Here is a 17,451-nt window from a genome sequence, read left to right as displayed (position 1 = left end):
AAGGGGCGGAGGGGGGGGGGGGGGGGCCGAGCTGGGCTTAGCTGTCCCCTCGTGCCCCCTTACTCCTGATATTTACACCCAGAGGCCGGTGGCGCCCCCCTCCGCCCCGGTGGTGTCGTCAGCTGTGAATGCCGATTGGCTGCCTGGGAACGCCGAGAATAGAAGAGGGAAGGGCCGTCGGTATTGATCCTGCAGCCCGGAGCAGACAGACGAGGAGGAGAGGGGGGGGGGGAGATCCATCACCGCCGGAGGCCTTTTGTCGCCCGATGGGACGGGGAGGCTGAACGTCGGCGGGGAGGAACGGAGGATGGGGGGCCGGGGGCCCAGGGCGCATTGTGAGACCCCAACAAAGGCTGGAGTGTGATACTGGTAAGTCTTCGCTCAGATGGTTCCCAGCCGGCTACAGCTTCACCCCCCCCCCCCAATCAGCTTCTCCTACCCCCACTAATACCCCCCCACCCCTACTTTCCCCTCCCCCCCCTTAATACATAAAGGACGGGGGGGGCTTTGTATCCTGGTAACCGGGACACGCTACACAATGGTCATTGTGACAGGCTGGCACCTGCCGGGAATAATGGAATCGGGGGATGGGGGGCTGCGTGGGGACCCTGGGGGCCCTTTTGTTTTGGAGCGGATAATCTGGGATATCCTGGGACATGGGGGGGGGAGGGGAGGGTTGCTTTGGCAGGTGCATGCTTCCCCGACGGTGAGCGGCGCGACATCAGAGGAGATCCAAACTCCATCCCTAAAATCTCACAGAAGATGAAACAATGTATCTTTATTAAACTTATTTCCTCTCTCAGACTCTCCCTGTTATAAGGTGACAACCGTCTCCCAATTGTGCTCCTGCGTTGTCACCCAGTCACACTTGTCACCCCTGAATGAGTATACCGGCAGCAGGACCGATACAATTATACCGGCACCCCACAGCAGGTACTTGTCCTTGGTTAGAAATGTTATGGGGTGACGACCGTCTCCTAATTATGCTTCTGTGTTGTCACCCTCTCATGTGTGTCCCCGGTTGAGAATTCTAACACACATTACACAGGCGCCCCATAACAGGAAGTGTCCATCGCTCAGACACTTCCTGTCATAGGGTGACAACTATCACCCTGTTTTGCTTCTGCGTTGTCACCCTCTCCCGTGTGCCCCTGGTTGAGTATATTAACAGCAGTCCCAACACACTTTATACAGGAACCCTATACAAACAACTTTCCTCGGTCAGACACTTCCTGTCATAGGGTGACAACTGTCTGTCACTTTGTGCTTCTACGTTGTCACCCTCTCACATGTGCCTCTGATTAGGTAGACTGCACACATTGAATAGGCACCCTATAACAGGGAGTGTCCTTGGTTAGAAACGTCCTGTTATAGAGTGACAACCGTCTCCTAATTATGGTTCTGTGTTGTCACCCTCTCATGTGTGTCCCCGGTTGAGAATTCTACCAGCAGTGATAACACACATTGCGCAGGCGCCCCATAACAGGAAGGGTCCATCGCTCAGACACTTCCTGTCATAGGGTGACAACTATCACCCTGTTTTGCTTCTACGTTGTCACCCTCTCACATGTGCCTCTGATTAGGTAGACTGCACACATTAAATAGGCACCTTATAACAGGAAGTGTCCTTGGTCAGGCACTTCCTGTTACAGAGTGACAACTGTCTCTGAGTTGTACTTCTGTGTTGTCACCTTCCCCCGTGGCCCCCCCGATTGACTACCCTTCAGTGCTGATTACACATTACACCGGCACCCTTTAGCGGGTAGTGTCTTTGGATAGAAACTTCCTATTATAGGGTGACAACCGTCTTCCAGTTGTTCTTCTGCGTTGTCACCCTCATACATGTGCCCCTGATTGAGTATACTGGCAGGAGACCCTTTTGTTTCAGAGGGGATAATCTGGGACATGGTGGGGGGGGGTGAATTGAGCCCCCCGGCAGCTGCACGCTTTCTAGATGGTGAGCACTGCAACATCATCAGAGATCTAAACCCCATCAACAAAATCTCAGATAAAATGTAATCATGTATCTTTATTAAAGTTATAACACTTCCTGTCATAGGGTGACAACGGTCTCCCAGTTGTGCTTCTACGTTGTCACCTTCTCACATGTGCCTCTGATTAGGTAGACTGCACACATTAAATACCCTATAACAGGAAGTGTCCTTGGTCAGGCACTTCCTGTTATAGAGTGACAACTGTCTCCGAGTTGTACTTCTGTGTTGTCACCTTCCCCTGTGGCCCCCGATTGACTACACTGCAGTGCTGATTACACATTACACCGGCACCCATTAGCAGGGAGTGTCTTTGGATAGAAACTTCCTATTATAAGGTGACAACCGTCTCCCAGTTGTGCTTCTGCGTTGTCACCCTCACACATGTGCCCCTGATTGAGTATACTAACAGCAGTGCCGACACACATTATACAGGCACCCTATAGCAGGAAGTGTTCTTGTTCAGACATTTTCTGTCATAGGGTGACAACTGTCTCACAATTGTGCTTTTGCGTTGTCACCCCGTCACATGGGGGCCTCTGGTTGATTATACTGGCGGCAGTACTGACACACATTGTACAGGCGCCCTATAACAGGAAGGCATAGCTCCCAACTGTCCCTGATTCCGAGGGACTGTCCCTGATTTGGAGCAATGTCCCTCTTTTGTCCCTCATTTTGGTCTGATCTATATAGTTTTTATTTATCAAAAAGTGTTTCCCAGAGCTAAACCTTTCATCTGATTTCTAAATTGCTGTACATTTTAAAAGCCAATATAAAGGAATAGTAGTGGTAAAAAAAAGTCACTTGTGGATTTAATTAACCTTTTTTTTTTTTGGGGGGGGGGGGGGGGGGGTAATTCTCCTTTAAGGGGTGTGGCAGGGGGCGTGTCTTATGCCTACATATATTTGCTAGTAGGTGTCCCTCATTCCCATCTGACAATGTTGGGAGGTATGTGAGTATACTGGCAGCAGTACTGACACACATTGTATAGGCACCCTATAACAGGAGGGTTAGAGACTGCGGATCTAATACGGGAGATAACCAGAGACTGCGGATCTAGTACGGGAGATAACCAGAGACTGCGGATCTAGTACGGGAGATAACCAGAGACTGCGGATCTAGTACGGGAGATAACCAGAGACTGCGGATCTAGTACGGGAGATAACCAGAGACTGCGGATCTAGTACGGGAGATAACCAGAGACTGCGGATCTAGTACGGGAGATAACCAGAGACTGCGGATCTAGTACGGGAGATAACCAGAGACTGCGGATCTAGTACGGGAGATAACCAGAGACTGCGGATCTAGTACGGGAGATAACCAGAGACTGCGGATCTAGTACGGGAGATAACCAGAGACTGCGAATCTAGTACGGGAGATGACCAGAGACTGCGAATCTAGTACGGGAGATGACCAGAGACTGCGAATCTAGTATAGGAGATAACCAGAGACTGCGGATCTAGTACGGGAGATAACCAGAGACTGCGGATCTAGTACGGGAGATAACCAGAGACTGCGGATCTAGTACAGGAGATAACCAGAGACTGCGGATCTAGTACGGGAGATAACCAGAGACTGCGGATCTAGTACGGGAGATAACCAGAGACTGCGGATCTAATACGGGAGATAACCAGAGACTGCGGATCTAATACGGGAGATAACCAGAGACTGCGGATCTAGTACGGGAGATAACCAGAGACTGCGGATCTAATACGGGAGATAACCAGAGACTGCGGATCTAGTACGTGAGATAACCAGAGACTGCGGATCTAGTACGGGAGATAACCAGAGACTGCGGATCTAGTACGGGAGATAACCAGAGACTGCGGATCTAATACGGGAGATAACCAGAGACTGCGGATCTAGTACGGGAGATAACCAGAGACTGCGGATCTAGTATGGGAGATAACCAGAGACTGCGGATCTAGTACGGGAGATAACCAGAGACTGCGGATCTAGTACGTGAGATAACCAGAGACTGCGGATCTAGTACGGGAGATAACCAGAGACTGCGGATCTAGTACGGGAGATAACCAGAGACTGCGGATCTAGTACGGGAGATAACCAGAGACCAGAGTACAGGAGGTGATCAACTAAGTAACCATTTTAAAATTTTACCTATCAGCAGTGTACAGCTATACTGTTCATAAACAACAGGTCAGGGCTAGGATAACAGTCAACAAGCAGTCTATGGGGAGAAGGACCTACCTAGCCAGCCAGGCTCACCACCCGCTCTCATTGATTCAGGGACGGTACTCTCAGAGGTCCAGGTGCGGGGCCCTCATGTCAATGTGCGGGACCTTCAGGGGTCCAGGTGCGGGGCCCTCAGACGTCAAGATTTGGGGCCCTCAGGGGTCCAGAGGCAGGGCTTGCAAAGGTCTGGGGGCGGGACTGGAAGAGGTTCGGAGTCGGGGCTCTCAGCACTCCTACTCCGATCTCAGCTTTGAGCATACAGGCTGCATGGGGCGGGGTCAGAGCGGCAGTGGAGCTCCCGCCCCCGCCCTGCTGGCCTGGGGAATACAGCGATGTATTTCTGCGCTTGGCAGTGTTATCATGGGACCCCAATTTGCGGGCAGTGCGGGCTCAAGGGGCTGCTTTGGCGGGCCCCCCAACGATGACAGGGCCCGGGGCAGCTGCCCCTTTTGCCCTGCATTAAAGACGGCCCTGCCGGTAGGTGCACGCTTCCTAGATGGTGAGCACTGCAACATCACCAGAGATCTAAACCCCAACAACAAAATCTCAGATAAAATGTAATCATGTATCTTTATTAAAGTTATAACACTTCCTGTCATAGGGTGACAACTGTCTCCTCATTGTGGTTCTGCGTTGTCACCCTCACACATTACACAGTCCGCCTTCATCACTATCAGGAAGCCAATCCAGAGCAATGATGTAGATGGGAAGTGGCTGAAAGTGGCCGAGGGAGATCCGCAGCACTGAGATGAGAAAAAAAAAGGCAAAAAAAAAATGAAAATTTTATTTTATGGAAAAAAACAATAAAATAGTTTATAATACGGAGCAGTTCAGCAAACTGAAAGTCATCCGGTTTCCTCCATATACCCAGTGCAGTGACTGGCCTCAGGCGATACACAGAGATGAAACAAATCCTCCAACATAAGTTGTACCTGTTTATCTGCCGTCTTCTCTTCTCCATTCAAAGTGCTGAATTTATAAAGCTTGTCTGAGCTGTCAGATAAAAAAAGGGGGAGCTGAAGTTACACTCTGCAGAGCTCGGTGAGAGCTGATTGGAGGGAAGGGACTACACCCCTCCCCTCCCCCTTCACACAGCACACAGGAACAGAGCTGAGGCTGTCAATCACAGGCTGTGTGCTGGAGCTTCCTTTCCCTTGCCACCTTTTTTCTCTTGGTGTCAGGATAACGTGTCATGAAGATTGCAGAGGAAGGAGGCAGCAGACAGAAATGACACTTAGTGCTCTGGGCTGAGACAAGTAAACACTATAGAGCGACAGACTTTGTAGACTTGTGCAAACTTTTTTTTTACGAATTTCAACTAATTCATTATTTCGGAAATATCCGAATTAACAGAAAACTTGTTTAACGTATTTTTCCGAATATTCGTACGTTCGAATATATGAAAATTTGTAAATTCGAAAATTCGAAAATTCGAAAAATTCGGAAATTCGGAAATTCTAAAAAATCCGAAATCATGGGCAGTAATTCCAGTACCAGATCTCCACCGCAAATCTAAAGGGGTGACCTGTAAAGCTTCGAGACAGTAAAATTCAATTGTCGCCGTTCCACGGGCGTGCGCAATTTTAAAGCGTGACATGTTTGGTATCTATTTTCTCATAACATCATCTTTTATACTTTACAAAAATATTGGGTTATGCATTGTGTGTGTGTGTTTTTTTTTATTTTTTTTTTTGCAGTAAAATTCAAAAAAGTAAATTTTTTTCGCCAAAAATTGCGTTTTGCAAAAACCGCTGCGCAAATACCGTGTGACATAAAAAATTGCAACAATCCTTATTTTATTCTCCAGGGCCCCCGCTTTAAAAAAAAAAAAAGCAGTACTCCATGCAGTCCTCTGCGTGTCCTCTGCGTGTCCTCTGCGTGTCCTCTGCGTGTTTGAACGCACTGCGCAAAAATGCGCCGTCTTATTTTTTTCTATGTATTTTTTTTAGTGCCCACCAAAGCAGCACATCGGACCCCGGGCAGATGGCATGGGGCTCTGTATATAGAGGGCAGATCACATGGGGCTCTGTATATAGAGGGCGGATCACATGGGGCTCTGTATATAGAGGGCGGATCACATGGGGCTCTGTATATAGAGGGCGGATCACATGGGGCTCTGTATATAGAGGGCGGATCACATGGGGCTCTGTATATAGAGGGCGGATCACATGAGGCTCTGTATATAGAGGGCGGATCACATGAGGCTCTGTATATAGAGGGCGGATCACATGGGGCTCTGTATATAGAGGGCGGATCACATGAGGCTCTGTATATAAAGGGCGGATCACATGGGGCTCTGTATATAAAGGGCGGATCACATGGGGCTCTGTATATAGGGGGCAGATCACATGGAGCTCTGTATATAGAGGGCGGATCACATGGGGCTCTGTATATAGGGGGCAGATCACATGGGGCTCTGTATATAGAGGGCGGATCACATGGGGCTCTGTATATAGGGGGCGGATCACATGAGGCTCTGTATATAGAGGGCGGATCACATGGGGCTCTGTATATAGGGGGCAGATCACATGGGGCTCTGTATATAGAGGGCGGATCACATGGGGCTCTGTATATAGGGGGCGGATCACATGAGGCTCTGTATATAGAGGGCGGATCACATGGGGCTCTGTATATAGGGGGCAGATCACATGGGGCTCTGTATATAGAGGGCGGATCACATGAGGCTCTGTATATAGAGGGCGGATCACATGGGGCTCTGTATATAGGGGGCGGATCACATGGGGCTCTGTATATAGGGGGCGGATCACATGGGGCTCTGTATATAGAGGGCGGATCACATGGGGCTCTGTATATAAAGGGCGGATCACATGGAGCTCTGTATATAGGGGGCAGATCACATGGGGCTCTGTATATAGAGGGCGGATCACATGGGGCTCTGTATATAGGGGCAGATCACATGGGGCTCTGTATATAGAGGGCGGATCACATGGGGCTCTGTATATAGAGGGCGGATCACATGGGGCCGCGGAGGGCAGCTCTGTATATAGAAGGCAGTTTTTCCCGATGTGAATGACCCCCAAAGACATATTAATCATTACATTGTAACATTATTTGATGTCTTTTATATCTGCTCGGAGTTCTCCTTTAATCCCCCCCTCCCCCCCCCCCGGCCATGTGATGGAGCCGGCTGCCCGATTTAGCCTCTCTGATGGGCGCCGTGTCTGGCGATGGGCTCTGTGACGCGGCCACTCGCGGTGTTGGGTTACCTAACCACAGGAGGTGGCCGGGAGAGGGGGGGGGGACGTTGGTGTCGCCAATCTGCCGCCTGTTCTGGCCGGACGCAGCCATCGCCTCCAGCGCTGCGTTGATTGGACGCGGTGGGATTGTAGCAGGTCGGCCTGGAATGAGGCGCCGTCAGGTGACAGGTGTTCAGGTCGCTGAGATCGCAGAGCAAATGACATTACGGGGGGTGGGGGGGGGGATTATTTACTAAAACTGGAGAGAGCAAAGTCTGGTGCAGCTCTGCATAGAAACCAATCAGCTTCCAGGATTTATTGTCAAACCTTCATTGGAGGAGCTGAAGATAGAAGCTGATTGGCTGCCCATGTACAGCTGCACCAGATTCTGCACTGTCCAGTTTTAGTAAATCAATGTTTACAAACAATGCTACTCTGTGTCTCTCATCTGAACAATGTTTACAAACAATGCTACTCTGTGTCTCGTCTGAACAATGTTACTTTGTAGCTCTCTATCTCCTGTCTGATCAATGTTTATAAACAATGTTACTTTGTATCTTTCTATGTCCCATCTGATTAATGTTTATAAACAATGTTACTTTGTATCTCTCCATCTCCCCTCTGCACAATGTTTATAAACAATGTTACTTTGTATCATTTTGTCTCCTGTCTGATCAATGTTTATAAACAATGTTACTTTGTATCTCTCTATCTCCTGTCTGAACAATGTTTATAAACAATGTTTCTTTGGTATTATTCTGTCTCCTGTCTGAACAATATTTATAAACAATGTTACTTTGTATCTCTCCATCTCCCCTCTGCACAATGTTTATAAACAATGTTACTTTGTATCATTTTGTGTCCTGTCTGATCAATCTTTATAAGCAATGTTACTTCGTATCTCTATTTCCTGTCTGAACAATGTTTATAAACAATGTTACTTTGTATCTCATTATCTCTTGTCTGAACAATGTTTATAAACAATGTTTTTGTATCTCTCTATCTCCCCTCTGAACAATGTTTATAAACAACGTTACTTTGTATCTCTTTATCTCCAGTCTGAACAATGTTTATAAACAATGTTACTTTTGGGTTGATTTACTAAAACTTAGAGTGAAGACTCTGTTGCAGCTCTGCATAGAAACCAATCAGCTTCCAGGTTTTATTGTCAGAGCTTCATTGAACAGGCTGAAGATAGAAGCTGATTGGCTGCCATGCACAGCTGCAGCAGGTTTTGCACTGTCCAGTTTTAGTAAATCCCCCCAATTTTTGGTGTATTTTATGTCATTTTTAAATGAATTCCTTTCATTCACAATTTTTAGCTGCATCCCAGTGCTGCTGATCTCCTGCGTCCTCTTTGCAGCCACTTCCAGTGATGGCAGCAGGGCATGTCTCATGGCGTTTCTCAGGGCATTTCTCTGGCATTTCTCTGGCGTTTCTCAGGACCGGTTTCCTGATGGTGACAGCAGTGGTGGATGTCTGTGTAATTTGTAGTATCTATTGGAAGCCCCTTGTGACACGGTGACAACACAGGAATGTAATTGGTAGTCAGGGGCAGAGCGTTGTCACCCGATAACAGGGTGTGTCCAATGACCTCATCACTGGGCCTCTGTGCTTCTCTATGCAATGCAGGCAGATCACGGCTGGTGGGAGGGGCCTGGCAGGGGGCGGTACATAGTTTCCTGAAAACATCCCAGCCTCCCTAGTCCTCTCCAGAGCAATCAGCCCCGACGCAAGCAGTGGGAGGAGTCATGCAAATATAAAAACACCTTGGGTGTCAGTCTGGAGCAGTGGGCGGTCCTGTATTTGCATACAGACCAATCACGTTAAGCTGGGACTCCATAATTAATATAGCAATAATCCAGGGGGCGGGGCGGGGGAGGAAAGGGCTAGATGATGCTAGGCATCCTCCAGCCAGGAAATGAGGGCGGGGCTCTATCTGACTTGCTGCACTTTCTAATGCACATTGTGAGAAGCTCACAGTGCGCGGCAATATCAGAGGAAGCCGCCTCAGTCCGGGAGAGGAAGCGGCACACCTGGAGGATGGGGGTCAGATTTAGGTTGCCTCGCCATGCTTCCCAGTGGGGCCTTTTGACCACCAATGGGGCCCCTCGGTAGTTACGGGACCTGCTTTGGCCAGAGTCACTCCACTGAGCACTAAGGTGGAATGTTGGGTTTCCGGTTCTGAGGACAAGTCTCATCATCTCCCTGCAGAGCGTCACACCTGGAGTCCTCATCCCCCCCTCCCCCCTCCGGGGAGATCTTCACCCAAATATGATCAGAACTCCGACAGCCGAGGAATCCGAGAAATATGACATGGTGGGAACCCCTCATAATGGGCACAGCGGGGTGTACAGACCCGGGAACTCAGCACAGGGATGGTGGGAACCCCTCATAATGGGCACAGCGGGGTGTACAGACCCGGGAACTCAGCACAGGGATGGTGGGAACCCCTCATAATGGGCACAGCGGGTGTACAGACCCGGGAACTCAGCACAGGGATGGTGGGAACCCCTCATAATGGGCACAGCGGGTGTACAGACCCGGGAACTCAGCACAGGGATGGTGAGAACCCCTCCATAATGGGCACAGCGGGTGTACAGACCCGGGAACTCAGCACAGGGATGGTGAGAACCCCTCAATGGGCACAGCGGGTGTACAGACCCGGGAACTCAGCACAGGGATGGTGAGAACCCCTCATAATGGGCACAGCGGGTGTACAGACCCGGGAACTCAGCACAGGGATGGTGAGAACCCCTCATAATGGGCACAGCGGGGTGTGCAGACCCCGGAACTCAGCAGAGGTCTCACCTGGGAGTGTACAAAAGAAAGAAGAAACTTGAATTGCTTTATCTCTTTAAGTTCTGAAATAGTTGAGTTCTGGGTGGACTGGCCCCTTAAGACTCTCTATCCCGCAGGCTGGGATTTGGTGAGATAAATCTTGCAGTGTTCAGCCAATCACGGTGAGACTTCCTGGTCGGTGGAGCTGTGTTTAGTGTAATCTAGGTGAGGGTGTCACAGCGATGAGCACACACAGAAGGATCTGCAGGTGAGTTGGGGCTCCTTCTCCTGGTATCTTCTCACTCTCCTGGTATCTTCTCGCTCTCCTGGTATCTTCTCGCTCTCCTGGTATCTTCTCGCTCTCCTGGTATCTTCTCGTTCTCCTGGTATCTTCTCGTTCTCCTGGTATCTTCTCGTTCTCCTGGTATCTTCTCGTACTCCTGGTATCTTCTCCTTCTCCTAGTATCTTCTCGCTCTCCTGGTATCTTCTCGCTCTCCTGGTATCTTCTCGCTCTCCTGGTATCTTCTCCTGGTATCTTCTCCTTCTCCTGGTATCTTCTCGTACTCCTGGTATCTTCTCGTTCTCCTGGTATCTTCTCGTTCTCCTGGTATCTTCTCGCTCTCCTGGTATCTTCTCGTTCTCCTGGTATCTTCTCGCTCTCCTGGTATCTTCTCGTTCTCCTGGTATCTTCTCGCTCTCCTGGTATCTTCTCGTTCTCCTGGTATCTTCTCGCTCTCCTGGTATCTTCTCGCTCTCCTGGTATATTCTCGCTCTCCTGGTATCTTCTCGCTCTCCTGGTATCTTCTCGCTCTCCTGGTATCTTCTCGTTCTCCTGGTATCTTCTCGCTCTCCTGGTATCTTCTCGTTCTCCTGGTATCTTCTCGTTCTCCTGGTATCTTCTCGTTCTCCTGGTATCTTCTTGCTCTCCTGGTATCTTCTCGCTCTCCTGGTATCTTCTCGTTCTCCTGGTATCTTCTTGCTCTCCTGGTATCTTCTTGCTCTCCTGGTATCTTCTCGCTCTCCTGAGGTCTGGCTGGCTCGCCAAATCCCAGGATCCATTCATATCCTGGTGTTCCTCATCTGCCATGCAAACCCCCATCCAGCCTTTTCTCTGGGACAGCTGTAGGGAGCGATCTTATGTAATCAGCTTCAGTCTGGCTGGGAAATTCTCCGGAAGATAAAATGTGTTTTTAGCATACTTAGGAGGACCATCAGTGCCGAGCCGAGGGGTGGGCAGAAGAGGCGGCTGCCTTGGGTGCTTCAGCAGGAGGGGAGGGGAGCGCAAAAAAGGGCAAAACCTGCAACCGTTAATGCTGGAGTCATGTACAGCTCGGTTGGTGGGGGGCAATAAAGGACAGTGTCCTGACACTGACCCTGGGGGCTACACAGGTCATTTAAGGTCTGTGCTCTAAAGTCTTGGGACCGGGTGGCGGCGTGGCCTTATGCCTGGTCCCCTGAAGAATGGGGTCTGCCTGGTTTCAGCTGGTTGGACCATGAATTCCCCAGTCCCTGACAGAATTCTTGTACCCTGGAGGATCAGTAGTCGGGTCCTTCATCTTCAGGGGTGGCCCAGGTCATACACCCTCTTTTACCGAAAAGACCCATCCCGGCAAACTTTGGTTTTCAGGGTTTACTTAGACGCTTTACGCAGAACTTGTTGGTCGGCAGTCCTATCCATACCTAGATTTATTATAGTCAACTGTTTACCCAGGGTGTTGGTTATAGGTTACACCGTATACAGTATCTCACAAAAGTAAGTACACCCCTCACATTTCTGTAAATCTTTTCTTCTCTCTTTTCATGTGACAACACTGAAGAAATGACACTTGTCTACAATGTAAAGTAGTGAGTGTACAGCTTGTATAACAGTGTAAATTTGCTGTCCCCTCAAAATAACTCAACACACAGCCATTAATGTCTAAACCGCTGGCAACAAAAGTGAGTACACCCCTAAGTGAAAATCTCCAAATTGGGCCCAAAGTGTCAATATTTTGTGTGGCCACCATTATTTTCCAGCACTGCCTTAACCTTCTTGGGCATGGAGGTCACCAGAGCTTCACAGGTTGTCACTGGAGTCCTCTTCCCCTCCTCCATGATGACATCACGGAGCTGGTGGATGTTAGAGACCTTGCGCTCCTCCACCTTCCGTATGAGGATGTCCCACAGATGATCAATAGGGTTTAGGTCTGGAGACATGCATGGCCAGTCCATCACCTTTAGCCTCAGCTTCTTTAGCAAGGCAGTGGTGGTCTTGGAGGTGTGTTTGGGGTCGTTATGTTGGAAAACTGCCTTGCGGCCCAGTCTCTGAAGGGAGGGGATCATGCTCTGCTTCAGTATGTCACAGTACATGTTGATATTCATGGTTCCCTCAATGATCTGTAGTTCCCCAGTGCCGGCAGCACTCATGCAGCCCCAGACCATGACACTCCCACCACCATGCTTGACTGTAGACAAGACACACTTGTCTTTGTCCTCCTCACCTGGTTGCCCCCACACACGCTTGTCACCATCTGAACCAAATACGTTTATCTTGGTCTCATCAAACCACAGGACATGGTTCCAGTAATCCATGTCCTTAGTCTGCTTGTCTTCAGCAAACTGTTTGTGGACTTTCTTGTGGATCATCTTTAGAAGAGGCTTCCTTCTGGGACGACAGCCATGCAGACCAATTTGATGCAGTGTGCGGCGTATGGTCTGAGCACTGACAGGCTGACCCTCCACCCCTACAACCTCTGCAGCAATGCACAACCTCTGGATATGACGCTGATCACGTGACCTCAGCTTCTTTGGTGGACCATGGCGAGGCCTGTTCTGAGTGGAACCTGTCCTGTTATACCGCTGTATGGTCTTGGCCACCGTGCTGCAGCTCAGTTTCAGGGTCTTGGCAATCTTCTTATAGCCTAGGTCATCTTTATGTAGAGAAACAATTCTTTTTTTTTCAGATCCTCAAAGAGTTCCTTGTCATGAGGTGCCATGTTGAACTTCCAGTGACCAGTATGAGAGAGTGAGTGCGATAACACCAAATTTAACACACCTGCTCCCCATTCACACCTGAGACCTTGTAACACATGACACCGGGGGAGGGTAAATGGCTAATTGGGCCCAATTTGGACATTTTCACTTCGGGGTGTACTGACTTTTGTTGCCAGCGGTTTAGACATTAATGGCTGTGTTGAGTTATTTTGAGGGGACAGCAAATTTACACTGTTATACAAGCTGTACACTCACTACTTTACATTGTAGACAAGTGTCATTTCTTCAGTGTTGTCACATGAAAAGATAGAAGAAAAGATTTACACAAATGTGAGGGGTGTACTCAGTCAACATTGAATGTTATTAGGCTTTTTACTCTCCAGGTCGAATGCTACTAATTCATATGCAATACAGCAACCTTTCTCAACCTTTTTTTAACCCTGAGGAGCCCTTCAAATAATTTTGAGGTCTCAAGGAACCCCTGGTAAGGTTAGTCCATCATTGGTCTTTTGGAAAATCATGGGAGGTCGTAAGTGGGAAGAGTGCCCTACTTATAGGGGTGGCCAGAATGACACCCTTGGTTCTGCCAAAGTGGTGTTGGATCTGGAACTATGACGTCACCATCAGATTGGAGGTCAGTCAGTCATAGCTCTAGGAACCCCTAGCTACCCCCCAGGAAGAACACTAGAGATCCACAGAACTCTGTTTGAGAATGGCTACGAGTTTATCAGGGAACTACCACATTATGGCCACTAGATGGAGCTGGCGATCATAGTAAATAAGTATTTTGTTTCCTATGATTATCAGCTCCATCTAGTGACCATTATCAGGTATTTTCCTGATAAACTGTGTTGTAGCCAATCAGGAAAATACCTGATAATGGCCACTAGATGGAGCTGATAATCATAGGAAATAAAATACTTTTTTACTATGATCGCCAGCTCCATCTAGTGGCCATAAAGTTTTATATGGGCGGGGTGGGGGAAACAGGTGTATAGGCGCTACAACCTTCCCACATAACCAGCTCCGCCTGGTGCTCAGACCTCGAGACTGCCGACACCTCCAACATACCAGAATAAGGAAAGGGATGGACGGAACTCAGGATGATATCCAAAAAATTGTATTTTCTTATTAAGTAAACACGTACAGTGCTGTAAAAACATAATGCGTTATTTTCCTGAACCACTCTATTCTTTATGAATGGATAACATTCGACCCGGAGAGAAAATAGCCTGCTAATGTACGATTTTGCACCAAGTTGCACACCCCTTTTTTTTTTTTTTTTTAATAAATACACCCCTTTGTGTGCAGTGTATATTGTCATTTTTTTAAATTTTATATATTATTTTATTTACATATTTTTATCTATTTTTTTTTTTTTTATACTTTATATATTTTTTTATTTTACATATTTTTTATAGTGAAGTAGATGTGACTATTTCTCTAACACAATATTTGGATTCATTCTTAGCAGTAAAGAAACTTTCAGGAGTGCGTTCGTCTTTTTTTTCTTGCACCCTCCAGGGTTGCGGGTTCCATTATTTTTAATGGACTTCTATTCGGGGATGTTCTGCTCCCTTGCCCAGTTTCTGACTTTCCAGTGACTTTTAGTAGTCTGGCTGAACTGGCCGCACAGTGTGATGAGCGGAGTCCTCTCCCCGCCGCGCCCCTCTCGCCCTCGGTGGGGTGTAGTGTAACCTCTATCCTGCAGAGGGGGCCGGGGGCTTCGTTGGAGGTCCACATAATGAGCCGACCCTGCGCTGCCCATCCCTGTACAGAGACTGGCTCAGTGTTCTCTGTACAGCGCTACGGTATATGTCAGCGTTATATGAATGTATAATAATAATAGTGTGTGACTGTGGGGGGGACATTAGAGTGTAAGCTCCTCTGATGCAGAGACTGATGTGACTGACTCAGTGTTCTCTGTACAGCACTGTGGTATATGTCATATATATATATATATATATATATATATATATATATAATGTGAGTAATAATAGGTTTTTTTAAAACTATTGATTGACACACTTTCACAAAGAATGCAGGAAGATGTTACCGTGTATCTCCTGTAGGAGGCGCTGTTGTAGTGTAAAGGGATTGGCAGTGTGTGGATAGCAGAGTACATAGAGACATGTTGTAAATCACATATGGAAAGCGGTTACATTGTAACTCACATATCAGACAACTTCCTCCTACCAACCCTAACAAATAAATAAAACTGCATGATAATGACCAGGAATGAGATCTAGAATAAGAGAAGAAGTGGTACTGTGCGGAGTCCATACATACAGAATAAGAACAGATACCGAGAATTACACCCGACATACAGGACAAGAGAAGTGGTGCTGGGCAGAGTCCATACAGATTTGTTGGTTTGGGTGGAGTCCTTTGTGTGTGTAGATTTGGGTGAATCATTGTACTGGTAACATTGCTAATTATAGTTATTGATTGAGTCATGTAATTGGGTCATGAGGAAGTCTGTGCCGGGATCTGGTAGTACCGGGTGGATTGGTGGAGTTCTGGTTGGAGTGGTGAAGGCAGGGTTCTGGTTGGATGTTGGTTGGAGTACTGGAGGGGTTCTGGCTGGATGTTGGGTGCAGTGGTGAAGGCCAGGTTCTGGTTGGATGTTGGTTGGAGTACTGGAGGCCGGGTTCTGGTTGGATTTTGGGTGGAGTGGTGAAGACCAGGTTCTGGTTGCAGTACTGGAGGCCAGGTTCTGGTTGGATGTTGGGCGCAGTGGTGAAGACCAGGTTCTGGTTGGATGTTGGGCGCAGTGGTGAAGGCCAGGTTCTGGTTGGATGTTGGTTGGAGTACTGGAGGCCAGGTTCTGGTTGGATGTTGAATGGAGTACTGGAGGCCAGGTTCTGGTTGGATGTTGGGTGGGAGTGGTGAAGGCCAGGTTCTGTTTGGATAGAGTACTGGAGGCCGGGTTCTTGTTGGATGTTGTGTGGAGTGGTGAAGGCCGGGTTCTGGTTGGATGTTGTGTGGAGTGGTGAAGGCCAGGTTCTGGTTGGATGGAGTGGTGGAGGCCGGGTTGTGGTTGGATGTTGAATGGAGTACTAGAGGCCAGGTTCTGGTTGGATGTTGTGTGGAGTGGTGAAGGCCAGGTTCTGGTTGGATGGAGTGGTGGAGGCCGGGTTGTGGTTGGATGTTGAATGGAGTACTAGAGGCCAGGTTCTGGTTGGATGTTGTGTGGAGTGGTGAAGGCCAGGTTCTGGTTGGATGGAGTGGTGGAGGCCGGGTTGTGGTTGGATGTTGAATGGAGTACTGGAGGCCGGGTTGTGGTTGGATGTTGTGTGGAGTGGTGAAGGCCAGGTTCTGGTTGGATGGAGTGGTGGAGGCCGGGTTGTGGTTGGATGTTGGATGGAGTAGCTCAGTCTCAGTTTCTGTTTGGTGAGGTGTGGATGGGATCTCAGGCTGTCTCTGGGATATTTTTAGAGTCTGCTGTAACTGTGAGCGAGGCCAACCACCTGTCACTGGGATTGTCCGCTGTCTCTGCGCAGGAAGCCGGGTATATGTGGGGTGAGGGGTAGAGGGGTATTCAGGGCTGGGGGCTGATCTCAGACGGGGGGTAAGTGCTTAGTACATATCCATGTATTTCAGGTTCAGCCGCAGGAGAGATGGATTCTGCAGAGAGCTCCAGATTTAACTTCCATGCACTAGGTACTGTACCCCCCCCTTCCCTTCCCCCACAGTAACACCCCAAATGTGCTGCTTGCTAACACCCTGATTTTGCTGCATGAATTCTGTGACTATATAACCTTATGTGCCTGTGTGTGACCCCCTGTACCCCACATATATCCCTGTGTACCTGAGTGTGACCCCTGTACCCCAAATATATCCCTGTGTACCTGTGTGTGACCCCTGTACCCCAAATATATCCCTCTGTACCTGTGTGTGACCCCTGTACCCCAAATATATCCCTCTGTACCTGTGTGTGACCCCTGTACCCCAAATATATCCCTGTGTACCTGTGTGTGACCCCTGACGTCTGATTTACTGCCCCCTGTGTGCTTCCTTTCCCCCTAAATTTACCTTGTGACCCCCCCCTGCACCCCGAGTATAACATGTGACCCCCCCCAGTGTGACATGTCGGATGGGTCGGTGTAACGGTGTCTCCTGTGTGATTCTCATGATTGGATCCTTCATCTGTGATTGGTCTTTTCAGATGTCCCCATCACTGGGGGGCCCCCAGGAGGAGGAGGATGAAGATGACCAGGGAGAATTCTTCGATTTTGACAGCGATGGGGAAGGAGACGATTCGGGGGCCCGTAAAGTGTTAAAGGGCAGACTGTCCTCTTCCAGCAGCATCCAG

General features: G+C 48.7%; 1 long non-coding RNA gene across 2 annotated transcripts; it reads left to right on the top strand.

Moving 5' to 3' along the window:
- On the top strand, nucleotides 1–17,451 carry LOC141110277 (uncharacterized). Of its 2 annotated transcripts, none has more exons than XR_012236260.1 (3): nucleotides 1–369; nucleotides 16,740–16,799; nucleotides 17,305–17,451. It is a non-coding gene; the product is annotated as an uncharacterized lncRNA (long non-coding RNA). The 2 variants fall into 2 exon arrangements; XR_012236261.1 differs by lacking the exon at nucleotides 1–369 and adding an exon at nucleotides 10,313–10,430.

This window comes from Aquarana catesbeiana, linkage group LG10 (genome assembly GCF_042186555.1).
Source record: "Aquarana catesbeiana isolate 2022-GZ linkage group LG10, ASM4218655v1, whole genome shotgun sequence".
In the NCBI taxonomy this organism is placed as follows: Eukaryota; Metazoa; Chordata; class Amphibia; order Anura; family Ranidae; genus Aquarana; species Aquarana catesbeiana.
This window is presented reverse-complemented; position numbering and strand designations above follow the sequence as displayed.